General features: G+C 37.3%; 1 protein-coding gene and 1 long non-coding RNA gene across 5 annotated transcripts in view; both read right to left on the bottom strand.

Moving 5' to 3' along the window:
• The window catches only part of LCLAT1 (lysocardiolipin acyltransferase 1), a 194,886-nt gene that overhangs the window by 47,221 nt on the left and 124,848 nt on the right, over window positions 1–22,817 (bottom strand). The gene's annotated exons all lie outside the window — the stretch shown is intronic.
• On the bottom strand, window positions 4,624–19,306 carry LOC114487358 (uncharacterized). 2 transcript variants are annotated; one of them, XR_003682395.1, is made up of 3 exons: window positions 19,165–19,306; window positions 5,499–5,572; window positions 4,624–4,980 (listed from the first exon to the last, which is right to left on the bottom strand). It is a non-coding gene; the product is annotated as an uncharacterized lncRNA (long non-coding RNA). The 2 variants fall into 2 exon arrangements; XR_003682396.1 differs by lacking the exon at window positions 19,165–19,306 and adding an exon at window positions 6,309–7,148.

Genomic DNA, 22,817 nt, shown 5'->3' with positions numbered 1-22,817 from the left:
AGGGTTGTAGCCCGGAAACGACGCACACCTCTTCGGCTCTCTCTGGGCCAGAGCTGGTCCTATGGTCCTGACTAGCTGGAAGGGTGCTTGGACACATATGGAGTGAGAGAAGAACCATACTGATGAGCATTAGTCATGACCGTGGCTTCTAGTCAATATAAAAAGCGATCACCTGACCGGTTCCTCCCTAACCTGTAATGCCACTCCCCAAAGATAATCATTTCTAACATTTTAAGCTGTTTATTCTCATGTTTACCTCCATATAGCTATGTAAAATGCCTACGCTGACATTTCCTAAGTTTTTTTTTATACTTTTCCTGTTATCTATCAACTTCCTACTGTGAAAAATGAGGATTTTTGTAGCATTTCTTGTAGCATTTCTCCCCATTCCTCCCTTCCTCCATGGCCCTAATACAGTTATATCCTAATACTGATAAGGTCAATATTTAGTATTTACTTTAAAAAACAAGGCAGATATTCACAATGTAGTTGTATAGTAACTATTACATTTTTTTCCTGTGCTACTAATCATTTTCCCTGGAGTCAACAACGGCCTTATTTTTCCCTTTGCTTAATTTTCTAGAGACCTGCCACTAGTTCATCCCCAAACTTAGCCAGAAGTACAAATCTCCTTCCAGTACATTCACACACACCAGACAATCTATCAGTTTCATCCTCTTGGAGACGTTCTTCGTGGAACCCTCCATGCTTCTGCTTTGATCAGGACTGTAGCCTTCAAGGTCTGTTGTGCAGCTACCATCCTGGATCTTCCTTCACCATCATCCTGGAGATTCCCTTCCTCGGCTGTTTTCCTTGTTTCCTGAATCTTCTATCTTTATCTTTTTTGGTTTACTTCTTTATTTTGTTAGAATTCATCCTCCCTTAACACCCTAAGAAAGGTGCATGAGAGGTAAACTTTGAGATCTTAAATTTTTGACAACACCTATTCTGTCCTCACACTTGATGGAGAATTCAGAATTCTTAGTTGGAAACCATTTTCCTCCAAAAAATTAAAGGACTTTCTCTATTTTTTCTACCAGTGTTGCTTTGGGCAATTGTGATGCCATTCTAATTTTTGATCTTTTGAATGTTATTTCCCCTCTTTCGAAGCTTTTAGGATCTTTGTTTTGTTGCTGATATCCTGAAATTTAATAATGATTATGACTTGTGGTAGGTGTTTTCCTTTCATTATCTTGCGCACTCACTGGGCTCTCTCAATCTAGACATTCATCTTTCTAGAAAAATCTGGGATCATTTCTTGAGTAATTTCTTTGATGATTTACTCCCTGTACCAAAGACTACAACTTTCAGGAAATAGTTTTTTGAGTGTTTACTCTGTGTCAGATACTATTTCTTACGTATTTTGTTTCTTATATAATTTGCATTATATGTTAGTGCTAAGCTTCTTATATATATTTTATTTCACTGAAGCGGCACAGTGTGTTAGGTAAAGCTTTATTACCCTCAGTTACTAATAAAATGTTAAATAAATCACCAAGGTCATACAGCTAGGAAGACATGGAATTATGATTCTAGCTCAATTCCTTCCTCATTGAAATGTTCAAAGTTATTATGTTTTACTGTCTCGGAAGGAAAGTTGTACAGTCTCCATTTCTAGAGATCTCATCTTTCTCTAAATTTAAATGTGATCAATCTAAAGACAAGGGATGGGAAACAAGGGCTGAGTTAGTGTGATTGAAAGAGCACCACTCAAGGATCAATGTGCCCACAAAGCCTCCCAAGTAGGTGGTCATGGTGCTTAAACTTTCCGCCATTAGAATCGCTCCTGTATTTCAGATCATTAAAACAAAATGATCTGTTACTGAATGTGCATAATACATAGAAAGGAAGAAAAAGAAAGCATTCGGGAGAAACAACTGATTAGATTAACAGGTTGTGAAACGCTCTTAAATGAGACACAGAACTAATGATTTTGGACAAGTCCAGAGTTTAGAACAATCCCCTAATGCTTGTGTGTCCAGGTAGAAGCCTAAGATGGGCGAAGATGAGCAGGATCTCAGTCCAGGATGAGGAGCACAGAAAGGGTAGAGGTGACCTCTGACACAAACCTCACCTCTTTAACCATTTTACTAAAGGCTGGCTTCATGAATTAAAGAGAGCCTTGAGAAGTTATCTCTTGGGGTTCAAATACTGGACCTGGTTGTCTAGTGCAGAAGGAATGAACTATACACTCTTCTGAGGGGCATTTTCCAAGCTGCTGGTAAGATCCAGTAAGATCCACGGTAGCAGAAAGTGTTTGTGGTTTTAAAAGCTCAGTAATCTACTCTGCTGTACTGTTAACATAGCTGCAAGGATAATCTCTCTCGTACACACTTATCAGCCCATTATTTCCTGGTAAAAACCCTATGGGTTTTCTATTTGTCTACTTGATTAAATCTAACTACTGCAGCCTAGCACTGGAAAGCCTTTTGAGAAGGAAGCTGGGTGGATACCATCCAACCAGCCCCCCGACCTAACGAGCTGCCCCATCTGCCCCATCACTATATTCGCCCTAAGAGCCCACTGTTGGAGTTGGCCCCAAGTCTGTCTTGTTCCCAAATTTATGCTATTCCTTTCTAATGCATTTTTGAATTTTTTATTTATATGATACACCAACTGAATTATACTATTTATAAAGAACTTACATGCAACATTTATTTCACTTTGTTGGTATGTCTCTGGCACTGCACTGAAAAAAAAAAAAAAAAAGCAAACAGAAACCTTGCCAAATAACTTAAATGCTTCCATTAAAATGTATTACTTTCTGCATGTGCTAACCTTGGAATATGAAGCTTGCAGCACTGACCATGATAAATGGGATTGTGCTAAACTAGTCATATTCATGTGAATACTGAAAAGTATTTGTTAGTGGGAAGTTAACTGGCCCACATGGGATTAAACCCACAATCTTGGTCTTATTGGTCTTTAACCAAAAGAAATAATATACTGAAGTAAAGTTAGGGTTCTGCTTTGGTTGTTTTACCACTTCAATAATGATCTTCACTCACAGAGGAACTTTAGTGTTGAAAAATCGCCCAGAAATACTACAACAGTTCTTGGCATGTAGTAAACATATTTGAAAAGTGATAGCATACCATATTCAAACTTAGGATCCCAAAATTCAGGCTCTCTTCTGGAAAACTATGCAGACCTATTATTTGAAAACACTGGTATAAATATCACCTCGATATAAATAAACCTTTCTAACATATTATTTTTAAATGTACCTTATTAAGGTCGGCAAAAGCTGAGAGTAGCTGAGTCTTGATGGACGGGTAAGCACGGCACTGCAAACAAGGGCAAATGTTCCAGCTGAGCACAGCACAGTGTGTTCAGGAGGCACTGAGAATTCAAGTTTAGCAGAATGAAGATAAGGAGGAGGCACCAGTGTAGCTCAAGTTAGAGCTGGCACATAACTGTACTCAATACAATAGTGATTGGAATGAATGATGAAAACTTAAGAGAAGAAAACTTCTGGGTCTACTATAAGAATCAGGAAGAGAGTGGGCCTAAGAAAAAGACAAGGAATGGGAAACCAGACAAGAAGGAAGAAGGTCAGGAGGGCTTGCTGTACACCAGTAAATAATATATTACGGGAAAGTACCTAAAATAAAACAGATAAAAGATGGGAGGAATTCAGTACTAAGAAATGGGTATATACAGACAAAATGAAAACTGATTCTCTTTAAGTTTCAGGGAATAAAAGATAAATAATAAACCTCTTATTCACAAAAATGCCATGATTAAAACTGATCTTTAAAGAACTTAAAAGAGAAGGAGAAAAGGTCAAAGACAAACCAATAAACTCTATAGGCAGTCATTTCTGAAAACTAGCATTAATCAAGGGGATAGCCTTTAGGTTCATGATTTATGGGGGGAGTATATATGTATATAATGCTCATTTTATGCTTCATTAAAATATTTGAGGATTATATAACAAGATTCCAGTATAGCATAAACTTTGTAGATACCTTTAAAAATGTCCAATAATTTGTTTCATTGTTTTTTCCTAGAGAAATATTATGTACTGTTTCATTTCAATTAAAATAGAATTCCTGAGACAAGAGTAGAAAGATGGGAGATCACAATTTTATACACTGTGCAAAGAAATGAGACCTTCCCACATGATGGTTAATCCAACAGAAAAAACTGGCCACTTTGGTGTAAACACCTGGGAACTCTGGTTTTGAAAATATGTGTATAGGCCCCCCCACATATTATTAAAGGAATCTTAGTAAATGAGGCTAAATGAAACAGCAGTACAACTTGATGCAAACTCGTTACTTGAAAACGAGTAAACCAAAAAAGGAATTCATAAAAGAGCTCTAGTCAGGGATTATCTAACAGATTGTCTGACAGATACATGATCAAATGGAGTAAAAATTTTTAGGGTAGAATCTAGATGGTGGCTGTATGAGCGTTCACTGTTAATTTCTTTGAACTGTGCTCTATGTTTTAAATTTTTCATACAGAAATGTTGGATAAAAACCAACTAGGTGAATCTGCAGGACTATGTGAATTCAGAGAAAAACGTATTCTGGCATGAACAAGTTTCTGAAACTTTTGATTATTTTTCCTTAATTTAATTTTTATTAGAATACCATACACGCATAGATTAAAAAATCAAATAGCACAATAAGGCTTATAATGAAAAATAGCAGGCCCCTACCATATCCCTAAGTTTCCAGGTCCTAAAAACATAAGTGTGAAACTACAAAAACTTCATTAAAATATAAAACCTATATTACATTTTCTTGTGTAAGTTTTTTAAAAAAATGAATGTGTGTGGGGAATAAAACGAATTGCAGAGTCATGGAATGACAATTTTAGAATTTTACACGTTCTGATGAAACTCATAGGAAGCTGTCTTCTACAATGTCACAGAAATCTCTTCTGCGTAACGGGAGAGGAAGTGAAGACATCACAGTGAAACACAGGGAGCCCAACATAGCAGCAGTTTCTTAGTGGTGCTGCTTATACCTTAGGCAAGAGAAAGAGGAGAAAGCTCAGCAAAGAAACCAAAACAATTTAATCACTGAGACCTGAAAATGTATATCATTGTCCAACCCATTGATTAAAAGCCCAACCTGACTGAAATATCACATGAAAGGACTGGATTATATTTCCTTGAAATTTGTTTCAGGGAAGACTTTCTGTTATTCTCCAACTAGACAGATGCTAGGATCAATCCCAGGTAAAATATACGGACAATATGCCATTTTGCCAGACTTTTTAAATTTTTCATGTGGCGTTTGCAGACATACCAAGATTTAAGTAGTATGTTCAAATTCTTGATTAGCTGGCTAGGGATACTCTTTTTTAAAGGTGATGGTGAATTCTAATTAAATCATCCTGACAATAATTAAAATGAACACTTTGCCAAGTACAGGAACAGTATTTTCTTGAATATGACTTTCTTTGGAAAGACAAACTATAATCAATCTGATATTTTCCTGAAGTTTCAGTATAATATTCTCTTAATAGTTTTTAAGACTTACTCATTTCATTTTGCCTTAAGTAATCTAGACAACTGGAAATAGCACTGGATTTCTTGGCTGTTAACTTACACGAACTGAAAGAGTTAAAGAAGATAGAAAAGTGAATGAAGAGATGAGCGGCAGGCAGGCAGACTGATATGCAATTAAATAACACTAATGAAAGTCCAGGAGATACAAAGTCCAACTTTGTCATATAAAACAAACTTCATTTTAGTATAAATGTAAAACATGCCTTAGTTCTCAAGTAACAAATATGGTTGATCAGGAAAAACTACTTATAGACTTAAAACATTATCCTAAAATATTTAATTTTGCTGTACAGAATCACAGAAAGGTCATGGTCAAAATCAGCATAAGTAGTAAATGTAATTATTTTTCCTAATGGAGTCTTAGACTTGGCTCATTATTTAGTTTCATCTCACAGAAAGTGGATTTTCAAGTGTTGAGAACAATTTTTGAATAATAGTTTTGAGATACATCTACTAAAATCCTTGATAAAATTAACCACCAGCGAATGCTTTGTCATAAATAATGAACATTAGTTTTGAAGGGATATATGGAATTTATGATCATATGCCAGAATATACTATCTACTGGATTTGATTTTAAAGTCCTTCAACTAAGCCTTATGCTATAGCCATTCAACATTGAGGGTAGGGAATTCAAGAGCTCCTTAACTTGGGTTAACTGGGAAGATCTATTTTCCAGTTCAGATTGCTTCAAGAATGGCATTTTTGTTGCCTCAAGTATATTTTGGGAAAGGAAACGGCTAGTAACAGGTTGGCAAATAATAGTTCCTATTGGGCATACCTTAATAAACAGGTGACTCTTTTGTTATCATTTGTAATCAGTCCGGTAACTGAATGGATATAAACGGATGCTATTAAAATATATGAAATGGATTAAACAAGCCCCCAGCAGTTTCATTCACACAGTTCTCTGCTTGGCAACCCCCTTCCTTATACATGAAATAATATTTCAGTCCTGCTCTATAAACAATATAATTCATTCTGAATTGAGAAAGTCACATTAATAGGGCTTCACTATACATGAATATAACTACTAAGGTAGGAAAAAATGTTTTCTTGTCAATCAAATGGATTATTTCATATTCCTTTCTTTTAATGCATGTTGGAAAATGAGAAAGGGATTGGAGAGGGAAGAGTACAAAGTATCCATTCATCCACTTTTATGGAGTGCTTGGTAGGTGCTAAGCCCTGTGCTGAGAGCTGGGATCACAAAGACGAACCATAACTCGCATGACATTAACAGTCTGGTAGGAGAGATAGGCACGCAAATAAACAAATTACAAGGCTACCAATTTGAGAATGTACAAGATACAGGGACATTCAAAGGAAGGAATGAATATGGTGGAAGGGGTGTGGTGGGGAAATTTCTAAGAAGAGCAACAGCCAAGCCCCGTTTTCGAGGTGTATAGGTATTCACCCCTAGACTACATGGGGGTATTTAAAACAAAGAGAAAGACAAAAAGAGATGAAATGGTGTAGCGTGTTACTAATTTTTCACATGTTTGTTCCCTTAATGGCCTGTGGGCTTTAGATTATTAGGGGAGACAGGTCTCTGTTTTTTATTAACTATTGTAGTTTCAGGGTCTGGTTATAGGAGGTGCTCAATAAAACTTTTGTAGGATTATTTCCTCTGTTAACATAACATTCCAAATATAATACATGAATATAAAACACTTGTTTTTTAACATCTGTATACATTGATAACCTAAATTTATAAGTTAAATAGATATATTATTTTACTTAATGCAATAAAAATAGTTCCAAAAGGACTTTCATGTTTTGACCTTAAAGGATGCAACATAAATAGTCTACTTCTTAATTCAATGCTAAACTCAAAGCTCAGGTGCTGCAATCTGTACCTGAACGGCTAATTAGTAATAATTATGATGTGTTTATGGAACACATAAGTGTGGCCCAGGTACTGAGCTAAATTCTTTACAGAGATTGTCATTTGTTGCTGACAATAATCCTAAAAGGCGGGTGTCCTCATTTTACAAATGTGATGAGGATAGTTTAGCAGGTTGATCATCACACTCTAGTCTGGAAAGTAACATTTTTTTCTTCTATAGTTGTAATACACACAATTTTAGTTATACAAACTGTTTTTACAATGCCCTAATCTGTGAAAATAGCACCCTTTTATCTGCTGATTGACAAATGCAAAGCAAACTGCATATCAGCTACCCAAATTTACCTCTAAGTTAAAGGACTGAAAAGAAGAGAACATTTTAGAACATTAAACTTGTATCATCACAGCATGCTTTGATGTTACAGATCATACAGTGTATTTCATTAGTGATATCCGGAAAAGTAATGGCTGGCACATTAATTAGCCTTAGTTAGGCACATCCTTGCTGGTTTATAGGTACTTACCGTTTTTTCTTGTTTTAATATGATATTTGGCAGCCTTGAACTTGTTTTTATTTGTGTAAAAATACATTGACCTGGCCCTTTTGCATGCTCAAGTATCTGAGTTTTCTATGTATATTTAACATTCCCATGTTACTACCTGCTGCTAGATAATTAGTTCCCAAAACTCTGAGTTTCAAGCAGTGAAACATAAGATGATCTGTTTTAATGTCAAGTTTCCGTTCCAAATTTGTAATTTGCCTATTATTTTCCCTCTGCTGTGTAGGAGCCATGCCTCATCACTCCCAGAATATATATTAGACCCACTCATCACATGAGTGGCTAATAAATAGATTTATTGCTTCTTGGTAGGGCAAATCAAATCTTATTCTTTCTAATGCAGTCCTCACTTCTTTTCAGAAATCAAGTGATTTCCTTGCCACCTATAAAACTGTTTCAGCTAACAGATAGCTAAGCAACTACCTTTTTTCCTATCTAAAAAGCAATCTCTCAGAAGCCCTAGTTAGAGTATTATAAGATCAGTGGTAGAAGCTTAAAGTGAAGAGCCGACAAAAACTATTTTAAGTGATGTTTTTAAGCCACATCTTCTTCACCCACAAATATTCTAGAATTACTAGGAGTTTGGATGAAGGCCCTTCCTAAGCAGAAGGATCCAGAATTCTTATAGACAAATCAGGTTCCAAGAATCTTCTCTGGATACTCTAGGAATAGAATGACTATATGAGTGAAATCAAATACACCAAAGGGCAGAGCTGAAGGCGGACGTCCTTGAACTCTCACCATGAGGAAACATAATTATCATCCCTGTTTCAAAACAAACAATTCAATAAAATAAAATTGAAAATGCCATATAGAAGGCAGAAAAACTTAGACTGAATCACCTCTTGGATGCTGGGATTTATTACAAGGGATCCTTTTCAAATGCTGGACAAACAGCCAGAAAGCATCCTTGCCTGTTGCTAAATATTCATCAAAGACAAAAAGCGTGTACAATCAACAGCAGACCCAAAGGGAACTACAAAACCAGTGGGTGGAAGTTCATCCCTTTATAGTAGGATACACTGATATGCTTTGAATAACAAAGATAAAATAGCTTTTATTTAAAGTTTATTTATCTACGGGTATACAAATCTGTAGTTTGTTTTGTTGCTTTCATTTCTACAGTGTAATACATAAACTTAATTCACTCTAATAATACTAGTGCTTAAAGAACAGACATCCAATTTCAATAGTTTTATAATTTGGAAATTAGGTGAACAGGAGAAAAATATAATCTTATTCAGCTGTATGTCTTAATTTAAATCTTTAGTAGCTGGCAATACACTATCCCCTTTCTCTACTTTTTTCTCCTCAACATGGCACCCCTCACAGTGATTCTCCGGGCTTAGGATAAACACACATTCCAGTACCACCCCTTCCTCAATTCATCCAATTAAAAATAAATAAAAGCATCCAGCTCTGTTGCAAAGAACTCTAATGTGATATCCTAGAAGACCCCTTATTACTGTGTTGCATACACCAACTATAAACCCCAGAGAGATGACAACATTTTGTTCTCAATAAAACTAAATGTGGAATTTGAAGACATAATGTTTTTTAAGTGTTCTGAAGCTCACTGTCATGAAAGGGCTACGGCAGTAGGAAGTTCCAAGTGAACCTAACAGATTTAATATCTGATGAACTGGAAAGCAGGCCAATTTGCCAAACAACCAATTTGCAGAATTTACAAAATGTACTGTTTACCAAAATCTTGTTTAACTATCAAGTTTGCAGCAATTCAGATTGGAAAGGAAAAAACATTTTAACAACTTTTGAAGACTTCTGCAGTTTTGATTGGCTTTCATTGGGTGTTTTATTAATTTGCTACAGCTGGACAAAATTGAGCGGGAATGGGGCAGAGACTGAAAGGTAAGGGGAAAGTGAAGCCTCAGAATCTCGGAGCTCTGGCTCCCGACAGCTGTACCAGCAGCTCCATATGACTTTGCATCCGCTTTCCTGCTCCCTCCCCACCTCTATGTACATGAATGGTAGGGCAGAGTAAAGAGACCCTCTTAGGAGGATGTCTGGGGCCCAGACACAGGAGCAGAAACTGGTAAAAAGGAGGGCAGAAGAGGAGGGCAAGGTGCTTTTCCCCAAGGACTGAGTCCCAGGGAAAGAGAAGATTCTGATTAAAAGTTCAAGGAACTCCTTCCTAGAGGGACTTCTGTCAGGATGAGAGAATACAGGGCTGCCTGGCCCCTGGGGAGCTGGCAACTTGGGGAGTCACGCGGCCATGCCCTAGGCAGCGACACAGTGTCTCATGCCCGTGGACTGCAGGGAGAACTTCTACCAGAAGGTCAGAGCCCATGAGACAGCAAGACTTGGAAGTTCTTGGTGGACACTTGGACAGAGATGATGAGGTTCAGCAGCCATGCTGGAGGGGCTCCAAGATGGGACTTTTTGATATTAACCCAAACTCATCTGCATCTTTAGGCCAGGAAGACTTGGGGACATTTGGAATTATCTTTTAAACATTGTTCTTGAATTAAAATCAAGTGGAGCAACTTGATTTAATTCAAGTCAAGAGTCAAACTATTTGTCTAAAGGGAGAACTGTTCAAAAAAAAAAACTTTGCCATAAACAGCTGAGTTCTTCATACGATAGATATTGTTAGGAAAGGCAAGAGATTATAAACTTCAAGTTTTAACTCATACCATTTAATTTCCATTTTCTCTTATATTATTTGTCATCCTACTCTCTGAAAAATTAAATTAGCTAACAAGTCTATTTTTATACATATAAAAACCTTATATTCTTACAAGAGGACATTTCAGGCTTCAGAACTTCAAAAGATAACTTAATGCATCAGAGTCTGTATCTATGAACCTTAGAATTTTAAATTCAGTACAGCCAGTTTCTATTTAAAGTTTCCCTAATGGGTTTTCTATTTCTGAGAAATTTTATAATAACAAATACAGTTACTAAAAATCTCTTTGAAATTACAGTAACCGCATGAGAAAGCTGTTGCATTCTGTAGTCTCAACGTTTTTTTTTTAAAGCACTACCGTGTTTAAATAACCACAAATTGCCAAGAAGTTTTATAAACAGAACTGAAGATTCTTGAAATCTCAGAAAATCATCAGCTTCTTAGAATTGAGGGAGATCTCAGAAGTCTTCTAGTTCTATCTAGTTTATCCTGGCCCCCAATTCTCCCTAAACTACCCTCAAGGCAGGGGATGTTTCTAGAAGAAGGAGATGTCCATCAGGGTCAAGTGTTGGTGATGGGGCAAAAAGGGACAAGATCTGGGTTTTACAACACGGGAGACTGTTCCGGTTCAGTGGGACACGGGGGTGGGAGACTGACTGCAGAGCTCATGAAGCCATTAGGGGTGAGGCTGTAGTGACAGCATCCACAGCTCTTCTAAGAAGCTTGTATCTGAAGGGAAGAAAGAGGTAGAGGGAAAGCTGGACTAGGGGCGGGGATTGAAAAGTGTTGTGCAATTGTGCAGTTTTTTCCTTTTTCTTTTTAAAGACTGAAGATATCTGAATGACATTAAATGCTGAAGACAGGAACCATTAGTAAGTTCAAGTTTAAAGCTATGGTAAAGAAAGGGGACAGAGTTTAAACTGAAGTTTCCTGAGGGGGCAGAAAGGTTGTGGGATACATTGTGGAGATGGAAAAAAATGAAATGAAATTTTAGACAGGAGGATGAGCTCTTTCATTACAACAGGAAGCAATGAGTATAGACTCAGCTAATCTGTAGGTCTGAGGGAAGAAAGAGAAGGGAGTCCTGGTTTGATGGTGTCTGATTTCTTTACGAAAGAAATGGGGGCAGGAGGATGGGCGCTGGAGTGTCGAAGATGGGCAGGGGAGGCTTAAAATGCTACTGCAGAGGACAGGAAAACTGGCCAGGGAAATACAGAGAAACAGCCAGCACTGAGGGTTCTTTGGAGATCCGCAACTATACTGGGTTGGAGAGTGTCCATCCCCACCGCCGCCCACCACCCCACAAATCCATGTCCACTGGAACCTCAGAATGTAATCTTATTTGGAAATAGGGTCTTTGCAAATGTAATTAGTTAAACTGTGATAAGGCTGTACTGAATTAGGCTGGGAGCTAAATCCAAAATGAGTGGATCCTTGTAAGAAGAAGAGAGACCCAGGGAAGAAGGCCACGTGAAGACAGAGGCAGAGATTGGAGTTATGTTGCCACAAGCCAAGGAATGCCAAGGATTGTTGGCAACCACTAGAAGCCAGAAGAGTCAAGATAGGATTCTTCCCTAGAGACTTCAGAGGGAGCGTGGCTGCTGACCCATTGATTTCAGGCTTCTAACTTCCAGACCGTAAGAGAATAAGTTTCTATTGTTTTAAGCCAACCCAGTTTGTGGTAATTTGTTACAGCAGCCCTAGAAAACTAATACAGCAACGAAGATTTTATTTTGGCAGTAATCTGAATGGTTTGGGGGATTTTCTCCAGCGGAGCTCAAAGCCAGTGCAGGTAGAGCAAAGGCAGTCAGGTGGCGAGACCCAGGATTGCACCTCTACCAGGAGTGGGCACTGGGGCTAAGGTGCTGAGGATACTGGCAAGAATATGGTTTAAAGGATGGGCCACGGAGTATAACTGGGACTGGAGAAAAGAGTGCAGGCAGGTGAATGATTATGAATAGGGAAAAAGAATAAGGGCATTTAGGGAAGAGATCGTCACGAGAGTAAAGAACAGCTACAGGGGGAATAACATACCAACAGTTGTAATGTGAGACTGTCATCAGAGAATGAGATGTTTAAATTTAATGTTTAACAGGTAGAGCAAATCCAGAAGACAAAATTCAAAGTATGAAGCAGCATGGATAATGGGGAGATCAAGAAACTGAGCTAAATGTGTCATCATATACATGAAATTACCTACGAGGATGGCTTGACCAGGGATGGAGTGGAAGGCTAAGCCAGGTGCTAAGTCTCCTCTCTCCACTGAAATGAAGGCTGAGGCAGAGGATGGAGTGATGGTTTGATTGATATCTGAGAGGAGTAAAAGTTGCTGTATTTAGACACAAAAGGCTCAAAAAAGAAACAAAAAAAATTTTTTTGAACTCCAAGGTACATTAAGTCAGAGGTGAATTAAGAACATCATGAGGTAGGAAGATGTGACAATGAATTGCTTTCACTTGAGAGGGCAACAGGAAAGTACCCACCCCACAGATGACTGAGATAATTTTTCTTATTTAGCTCATATTTCTCTTACAGAGATTGTAACTTGGCTGTTACAAAGTCACTCTGATATCTAACACTTTACCTTTATTTATGTCATTTAAGGAAGCCTAGAGTTTTAAAAATACAGTGATGTTGGTTCCTTATCAGGACAGTGATTGGTTCTTCCTTTCCCATGGTCATCAAAAAACGCTGTTCGAAAGAAAGATCACTGATACTTCATGATGTGCTTGAGAAGCAAAGGACATCAATGAAGACACAAGACCTTAATATCAGGCTCTAGAATAGCTTAGCCAGTTCTTATGGATTCTAATCATTACAGAGGTCTAGTAACCTTAAAGTAGAAAAGAGTCAGACTAATTGTCATCACTGATTTTTTTTTCCTTAGGCTGCATCATCAACTATGACCAATTTTAGACAATAATTAACTAGACATTTACAAGGAGAAATCCAGAGAACCTTCTAGAATACTGTCAGAGTGTGGCCATATGCCATCAATCTCTACACTATGCAAAGCAGTGATCTTCTTTAACCTTCTTTAAGACTGTGGCATCTGCACCTACAAAACATATGATATCTTGAATGGATTCATTAAAGTCACCAAGAAGCCCTCTTAAAAAAAAGCCATTCTAGATATGAATCAGCTAACCAGTATAATTAACAACAAAAACAACAACTGAAACAACAAAGCTGTTTTTGGTTATATGTATTGAGGGCTGGAAAAAAGGGGGGCAAGAGCAGAGTAGGCAACAGGCTAATAGTATAGAAAAGTGAGGTTCATGTATGCAGCTGCAACACAAACTGGGGCATCTTTTTTTAAATTGAAGTATAGTTGATTTACAGTGTTACATTAGTTTCAGGTGTACAATATAGTGATTTGATATCTTTATAGAATTATTCCATTTAAAATTATTATAAAATTTTGGCTATATTCCCTGTGTTGTAAAATATATTCTCATATCTTATTTATTTTACACCTAAGTTACACCTCTTAATCACCGTCCCCTATCTTCCCCAACCCCTACCACTAGTTACCCACAGATAACCACTAGTTTGTTCCCTGCATCTATGAGTCTGTTTGCATTTTGTTATATTCATTCATTTGTTTTATTTTTTAGATTCCACATATAAATGAAAACATACAGTATTTGTCTTTCTTTGTCTGACTTATTTCACTGAGCATAATATCCTCCAGACCCACCCATGTTGTTGTAAATGGCACAATTTATTTCTTTTTAAATCCAAGTATAGTTGATTTACAATGTTGTGTTAATTACTGCTGTACAGCAAAGTGATTCAGTTATACATATATATGCATTCTTTATATATTATTTTCCATTATGGTTTATCATAGGATATTGAATATAGTTTCCTGTGCTGTACAGTAGAACCTTGTTGTTTATCCATTCCATATATTGTATAATAGCTTACATCTGCTAACCCCAGCCTCCCACTCCATCCTTCCCCCAACCCCCTCCCCCTTGGCAACCACAAGTCTGTCCTCTATGTCCATGATTCTGTTTCTGTTTCATAGATAGGTTCATTTGTGTCATGTTTTAGATTCCACATGTAAGTCATATCATATGGTATTCATCTTTCTCTTTCTGACTTCACTTAGTATGATAATCTCTAGTTGCATCCATGTTGCTGCAAATGGCATTATTTCGTTCTTTCTATGGCTGAGCAGTATTCCACTGTGTGTGTGTGTGTGTGTGTGTGTGTGTGTGTGTGTGTGTGTGTGTGTGTGTGTGTGTGTGTGTGTATGTGTGTATGAGTGTGTGTGTGTGAGAGAGAGAGAGTGTGTGTGTGTGCCACATCTTCTTTACCCGTTCATCTGCTGATGGATACTTAGGTTGCTTCCATATCTGGCTAAAACTGAGTTGTCTTAATACAAGTACAGTTAAATGGCTATAGAAATTTAGGGAAGGGAGAGACTATTTCTAGCTGATAGAATCAGGAAGCTTCATGGACGAGATGGCCACTACTAGTAGTGATCCTTTTTCTCTCATCTTCTTGCCCATTTCAAATATCTCTATGTAATAATTTCAGCAGGGAAAACAAAACAAAAACAAAGTTAAAATCCTGAGTGATTATCCAAAGAAAACACCAGTTATGATATGTACACCAATACCTAGGAGCCTGAAAAATCCAAAGAGTGGAAATTTAACATTATAGGCAGAAACTGGCACAGAAATGATGGCAGTTTTTGGCAAGATTTCCTTTCCTCTTTCCTCTGCATTATAGTCACTTCACTTGATAATACACTGGCCTACTCTGGACAATGTCCCCAGACAGACCTAGAATTTGAGGGTTTTATCTGTTCTGACCACTCTTCCCCAAGGTGAGAGTGTGACATTTTAGAAGTATCTTGCGAGATACTGTGCTGGGGTTGAGGTGGGAAAACCTGGATATAAATGGATGGACCAGTATCACTGAAATAAGGAAAAAATTCAAGTATGTACTCCCTGGGCCTTGGGTAGGGGCAATGGCAATCAGGTAGGGAATGCTGCTATTGCTATGGTGATGCAGAAGACTACTTTTTACTGCACTTCAATGAAACAACGAAGCCTATGATCTTGGAGTTTATAAAAATGGAATTTGAATTGTGATTGCTATTTGTACTTCTGTATCCATATGGCAAAAGAGGCAATTAGAAGCATCTGAGAAACTTCTGGTTTAGCTCCTCAAATGAATAATACCAAATAAAATTCTGTAATACAAATTAATTAGGATCTAAATACTGAGTTTTATTTTAACAATAACCCACAACAATATCCTCCTAATTAATACACAATAAATGACTAGTTATATCTGTTAGCTAACTTAGCTATGTCTTAAATTTGTGTGGGCCACCACTTTAGATACCCACCCACAAGGGAGCTAATTAAAGTACAAAATAAAATGAACTGGTTCATAGAGAGCTCCATCCACCACTCTTATATAGTTTGGTGGATATACTTCATTCATTAATTTATTCATTCACTTTTACTGAACAACACAGGAGCACTGCCCTAGGCAGAGAGAGAAAGAGAAACAGAGACACTGACAAACTCATGATTCTTGCCCCAAAGGAACCTACAATCTAGGAAAGAAGATAAAATATATTTGCAAATTACACAATTCTTAAGAGTGGTTCAGCTGTTGTAGAAGACTGGAGGGGGATAGATAGCACTGCCAGCTGAAGAGGTCAAGAAATGATCTGCCTGAGCTGGGCATAAGAGAACAGGTAGGTTTGAAGAAAGGCAGAAGACATAAGACGGTTGCAGAAGGTGAAGAGAAGGAGTGAGGTCAGTGCAGGGCAAAGTGAGTCTCCACTTTGGATGGAGCTTAAAGCTACAGTGGGAAGTTAGATTGGGCCTGTAGCACGAGGTAGGAGAGCTCAGCAATGCTTTTTATTGTTTTTATCAGCTTCCTTTTCTCATTTTCCACAGCAACTATTCCGAACTCTCATTATTCACCTCTCTCCCCTCCCCTCCCTACCATAATCATCACATTACCACCTAACCTCTGACCTGATAGAAGAGCCTTTCATCAGAGCACCCCTCACTTTCTCACCTTTTACTCCCCAAACCAAAATATATATTCAAGCTCAGCCTTGCTTCCTGCCTTAGAAAATGAGGAATCCCCTTAAGTTTGTTTCTGTTCCTAACCCCTCCTGATTGCTCAGTGCTCCATCATTAATCCATTTCTCTCCCAGCTTTTCCTCTCGTAAGTTTTCTCAGCCTTTAAAAACACTCAACTCCCCTAGTATCCTTGATGTGGCTTCCCCTTCGGTTGACTGCTCCAGCTCTCTCTTCTCCTTGATCAGCAAATTCCCTGTAGGAAGCATCTAAACTTGCTGTCTCCACTCACTCACATCAATCTGCACTCCACTCACATCTGGTTTCTGGCACCCCCATTCCTGTGAAACTACTCTCTCTAAGGTCAACAAATACATCCTAGTGCTGTACCCAGAGGATTCTTCTCAGGCTTTATATCCAAAGATTCTATTGGCACCTAGAATTTCAGATAAGTTGCTAAAGTTTTAGAAAATGAATCCATCAAAGTCCACGAGTATTGAACCTTGCAAATTGGCCAACCACTGCTGAAAAAGATTGATTTAGATGAAATCAATATTTGCCAATACATACCAAGGGACTCCCTATCTGGGTTTTGAACTTTAAAAACATGGTTTAAGGCATAGCTATTAAAGTTTGGGGTAGGTATTAGGGGATGGGGCTTAGATTTTATGGCTAACTCTGTAGATCACTAGGGGTGACAGGCACTAAGTAACTGGTCCCACACACACACAAAATGCAATATACAACTATGGCCATTTACAGCCATATACAGAAAAGGCAAGATTTTTTTAAGTCAAAACCATTTGTAAAAACACAAATAAGATATTTCTCCAATGATTCTTTCTTAGGAAACAGCTTTGTAATTAGGATGAATCATACTTTTTTCCTACTATATGCCATCATACAGTTCTGAAAATACCTCACTCATGGATCAAAAGAGATGTAAACAAAACATGAGATGCAATTACTTTTACTGAGTCTTCCTTTAAATTGAACATAATTAATACAGAAATCTCAAAATAAAAGACTATTTGGGGATGACTATGGTGATGGAAAGCCAACAGATCTTATTTTATCTGAGAACAAGTAGTAAACTGCTTAGGAAGATAATGAACTCTCTTAGAATACTAAGAAGGGAACAATTTACTCACCAGTCCCAGAATATTTATAGTCCTAAATACTGCCTTCACAACTCCCACCATTTCTGACTCCTTTTATTTTTCACTTTGTTAGAAGTGAGACTTCACAACAACCAAGACTACCTCTCTAACTTTAGCTCTTACCACTTAAAAGGATGAACTTTGGGTTCCAGTCAGGCCAGTCTCCAACACGGGATCTCCAACCCCGACTGTACTCTCCCAGTATCTTTACCAAATCAAATCCTGTTGTTCCTCAGGATCTAATTCAAGCCCTGGTTCCCTAAACTCTCCCCTTGCTCTGCCAGTTCACTTCCACCTTTCTCTTCTGCCTGGTATACGGTCTCCATGGTACTTGATCATACACTAACTTTCCAAATGTGAACACAGGACGATGTTCATCAACAAGTTTTTATTCTCATGCCAGCATGCCTTGATCATATAGTATTAACTATAAAAATAGGCTTTACCTAAGATTCAGATTATTTGGATTTACGAAAAAAAGGTATTTTCTTTAGAATATCTAAACACAAACACCTTTCATCATAATTGTAATGACAGTGCATGCAGGACAAACTTTATAACATGCTTCCCGTTGCCCAGATTCTGTTCATCTGTCAAGTCTAAACAAAAGTCAGTATTTCCCAGCAAATCTTTCCTAATTTCAGTTCTTACCAATATCCATCCCTAAAGTATTAAACTATAAGCCTTCATTATGACTGATTTAGTAACATAAGAGGCAGCTACAGCCTACTTGAATTATTAAGGAAACTCATATTGGAACCAACATATTAATGACATTTTTACTGATCAGAAAGGTTATTAATAATTTCTTTAACAAAGATTAATTCATAAACTATTTGGAAACTTTCTTTGGATTACTATTATGAACGTATTGTGGTGGTTAAAATTCTGTTCTGGATGAAAGCAAGTAAGTCCCCTGACCCAGAAAAGAATGTTCAAAGTAATTTCCATGTACTCACACCAACAGTGCGAAGTTCCTCTCCTGACTGGAAGCATATCAGGGCCAAGTGGCAGATCTTTTATAATAACAACTAATAGCAGTCTGCAAAAATAGGAATAGTTTGTTGTCCAGCTTTGAGGGGTGCTAGTTAACCGAACTCAGTCAGATCTCCTACCCAAGAGCAGTGATAACCGTGCCCAGAAAAGACATTGACTAATACTTCCTTTTCTGCTATAAACTAGCTCATCACCATTGTAAATCACCAAGAGCTTAATGCAATGAGTAAAATCTAGGAAGACTCCTTATGCCTTGACTTCTAAGAAGGTCACTGCTAAGGTTTATGTTTGACTGAAGCAGTTTTTCTTCGCTTGGATAATAATACGCCTTCCCCTCAAGCCCTATGCACACACATACTTTAATACCTGGCTTTGACACCATGAGCCATGTTTTTCTTATTTTATCTTCTGCTAAAGGCCATTTCAAATCTATGAGGAAATGGGAAAGATGCAAATCATAAATAAACTATGAATACAGGATTTTAGAACTTTTGTACAGCAGTCTCAAAAGTTTTGTCAAAATTTCCACATGGAACCCCAAACTATTTTCAGACTACATTTATACAATGCAAGATTAAGCCAAGGAGTGCAGAGTTTGGGGAGGTAATATCTATCAAAGCAAACAGTTGTTAACCTACAGATAAGACAACTCTCAACACAAATTTCTCATATTTAACATCTAAAAATTGTGTAGCACCCTCACAGTATCAAAGCCTTGTGGTTTAAGTCTACAAATAACCACACACTGTAGATTCTTTTAAAGTGCGTTCTGTATAATAAATAACAAGGAATTACAGACAGCTGTTTACTTTACAGTACTCAAGTATTTGTGAGGAGTATCGTAGTCACCACAAACAGGAATGTAACATGAGCAACAGAGAACAACAAAGACAAGAAGAGCTCAAACAGGACACTTGCTGTTCAAAGATTTATGATGGCAACTTTTATTCATGTAAAATATCAGAATGAAGACAGTCCAACACATTGTTGATTCCTGTTTTTTATGCCTGGAAAAGGCACTTGATAAAACAAAGATTAAGAAATAAATGTACGTTAGTGGTTATATTTAATTTCTCTTCCAATTATTATTCCTTATGAAAAAGATGACTAAGTCACAGTGAAAATTATTTGTATTAAGTTACTAATTATCACAAAATAAACACACTAAAATAGGCATGTTGTATGTGCCTGCATGCTCTGACAAGTCAGTATTCTTACAAGAAGGAGAATGCCTGGAATTTGCTCCATGCGGTCAAATGCAGTACTCAGGTGCAGAGAGAATGAAAGCTATTGAGAACACATGTGCTTTCCTCTCCTACATAACTTTGTTATGAGAAAGCAGGTGAATGAGAACGTTACTAACACACTTTCAACATCTTACATTTCATGTAGCATAGAAAGGCCACCTTAGGGTAACTGCACCAGGGCTTGTTCTGCTCAGTCCAGATTCTATGACAAAGTACATTCGGGCGCTCTTAGAAATCAAATGATGAATACAGGGATGCCTATATTATAAAATATATAATAGTAAATGTAAATATAATGTATATAAAATATAATTATGCAAAATAAATGGAAAAAATTCTTTCATTTAGAAAGCTATTCAGATTATTTTCAGCATTAATAAGCAAATAACTTCTATATTTAGTTTCATGTTCCTGTGGCACTGATTTCTGATCAGCATCTATTTTTAAAAAGTGAGGGCACATGAACTTGGTTTGCATGTGCACACGCATAAGCACACACTCATGCACACCAGCAAGGTCAGTATTGTTTTAACAATACCTTTGCAATACTCAAAACAAACATCAATTTATTTAAAAACAAAAAAACAAAACGAGAAGAGGTCCTAGCAACTGGAAAAAATATAGAAAAAATATTTTGAATAAGAAAAAAATCTATAAAGCTCAAAGAGAAAGGGCATAACCTTTAAAAATATGGAAATGGGACACATGCTCAGAAAAAAGGAGAAACAAATTAAAGCTTTAAGGCTTTTTGGACAAGCCCCGAAAAGAAAAATGATACATCCACTATGAAATTATATACTGTGTAAAACAAAAAGGCAGGCATAATTTCCTGTTCAGATGAATTTCTGGATTAAAGTGTCCACAGCAGTTAGACTCAGGCCACCATTCTCAGCTTTGGTGAGAATAAACTTTGATTTTCATATGAACAGGAAGCTGAAGTATAATATTGTTACATACGTTGTGCATATGCACTGAAACTCTTTATTTTGCTTCAAAACAACATTATAAGGACATAAAGATTTAGTGCTTAGCTGCCACTCGGTGAGATAACACCATGATGGCAGAGCTGCCAGCATTCTCTGCTGTTGGTTCAGCTGTCTCACTAATGCTTTCAGAGGGAAAAACTGAAAGAAGAGTTTAATGTATGTAACAATATTCTTTACAGTCAGTATACAGCCTACAGAAAGTTATCACTCAAAGACAATTCCACAAATTTTACTTACAAAGCTTCTTCCACAATTCTAAATTTTAAAATAAACATATTTTGTAAGTGTCACAGTTATCAGCATTTTTCAGTGTACTACTCTTAAGAAAATAATATAAACATTATAACAGTATCAATACTTAGGCATTTTGAATGAGTAAAATACAACTTGTATATAATTTTCACTCATTTGTGAAAATGGTAATCTAACCAATTGGAGAATATATATTTTGAGAATTTTTATTAATGGTGCCGTAAGACATGAACTCATCACTGAGGCCTACCTTTTACACTAGTCGGCATTTATTATAGCTGGCCGGTGTTAAGAGAAATAGTACATACCCCCAGAACAAGATTTTTCTCCTACTGAAGTCAAGTGGTACAGAGAAGCACAAGGCTGCAATGACTGTCTTCTCAGGACTATCTCAGAAGCTGAAACTTGTTGAGTAGAAATACTAATAACCCGGGAAACATTTAAGAACCACAATTCCATACTGATTTTTACATGATCAAATGCCAAGAGCTTGTTTATGTAAGTTGCAAATAATATGCTTCTGTATGTCCCTTCTAATAGTATAGATAATCTGGGGGGGAAAAAGATCAGCCTTACATGTATCCTACAGTGGATACTGAAGGTGGTAGGGGGCATTACTAATCACAAGTGCATGTGTGTGAGATGCTGAAAACGGCAGCTACAAAAAGTTGTACAAATCTATACTGAGTACCTGTAATACTCATGACACTAGGACCTCAGCTATAAAAATCAACAAAACACAGTATCTACCCTAAAGGAGCTCAGAGTCCAAGTGAGAGATGGACAAAAAAAAAAAAATCATTGATTATAGAAAATATGAAAAAAGTGATTGACAAATGCATGGAGTATGACGAGAGTAAGAAGAAAGAAGCCTAATAACCTGGTCAGGAGATTGTCTGAAATGTAAAAGGCATCTGAACTGTCTTGAAGGACCAACAGGAGCTACCCAGATGACTGGGAACAGTTCAGGAAAAGGAATAGCATGAGAAAAGCATGTTCGACCTGGCTAGAACAAAGAGAGGACATGGAGCTACAGCCAGAAACAAGATGAGAAAGGCCACACAGACAGGGTCTGAGCTTTGGGCAGTGGTCTGCTGACCATGCGCAAGGCACCATTCTGTTAAGTATTGCAAACAAAAACACATGAATCTCAATTGTTTTCTGCAGGCCACACTGGCCACCCTCAGTTCAGAGGTAAAGTCACCTTCAGTTCCTGAGTAAAATCTCAGCAGGCTCAACTTCCCTAAGAGAAGCCTATACCCATTTCCACCTACGAGTAAAGCCCTTGGACCTGTACTTAACTCGTGATACAAAATATCTGCACAACAGATGCTTTATGAAGAGTAACCAAAATCTGTACAAACCAGTTCTCATCCAAAGCTCAGTGAGTAAAATACCATTTGTGGTGAATGATTTGAAGGACATGCAGTCTCTCCATACCTTTCTTTTTTTTTTTTTTTTTTTTACATCTTTATTGGAGTATAACTGTTTTACAATGGTGTGTTAGTTTCTGCTTTACAACAAAGTGAATCAG

This window comes from Physeter macrocephalus, chromosome 12 (genome assembly GCF_002837175.3).
Source record: "Physeter macrocephalus isolate SW-GA chromosome 12, ASM283717v5, whole genome shotgun sequence".
Lineage (NCBI taxonomy): Eukaryota > Metazoa > Chordata > Mammalia > Artiodactyla > Physeteridae > Physeter > Physeter macrocephalus.
This window is presented reverse-complemented; position numbering and strand designations above follow the sequence as displayed.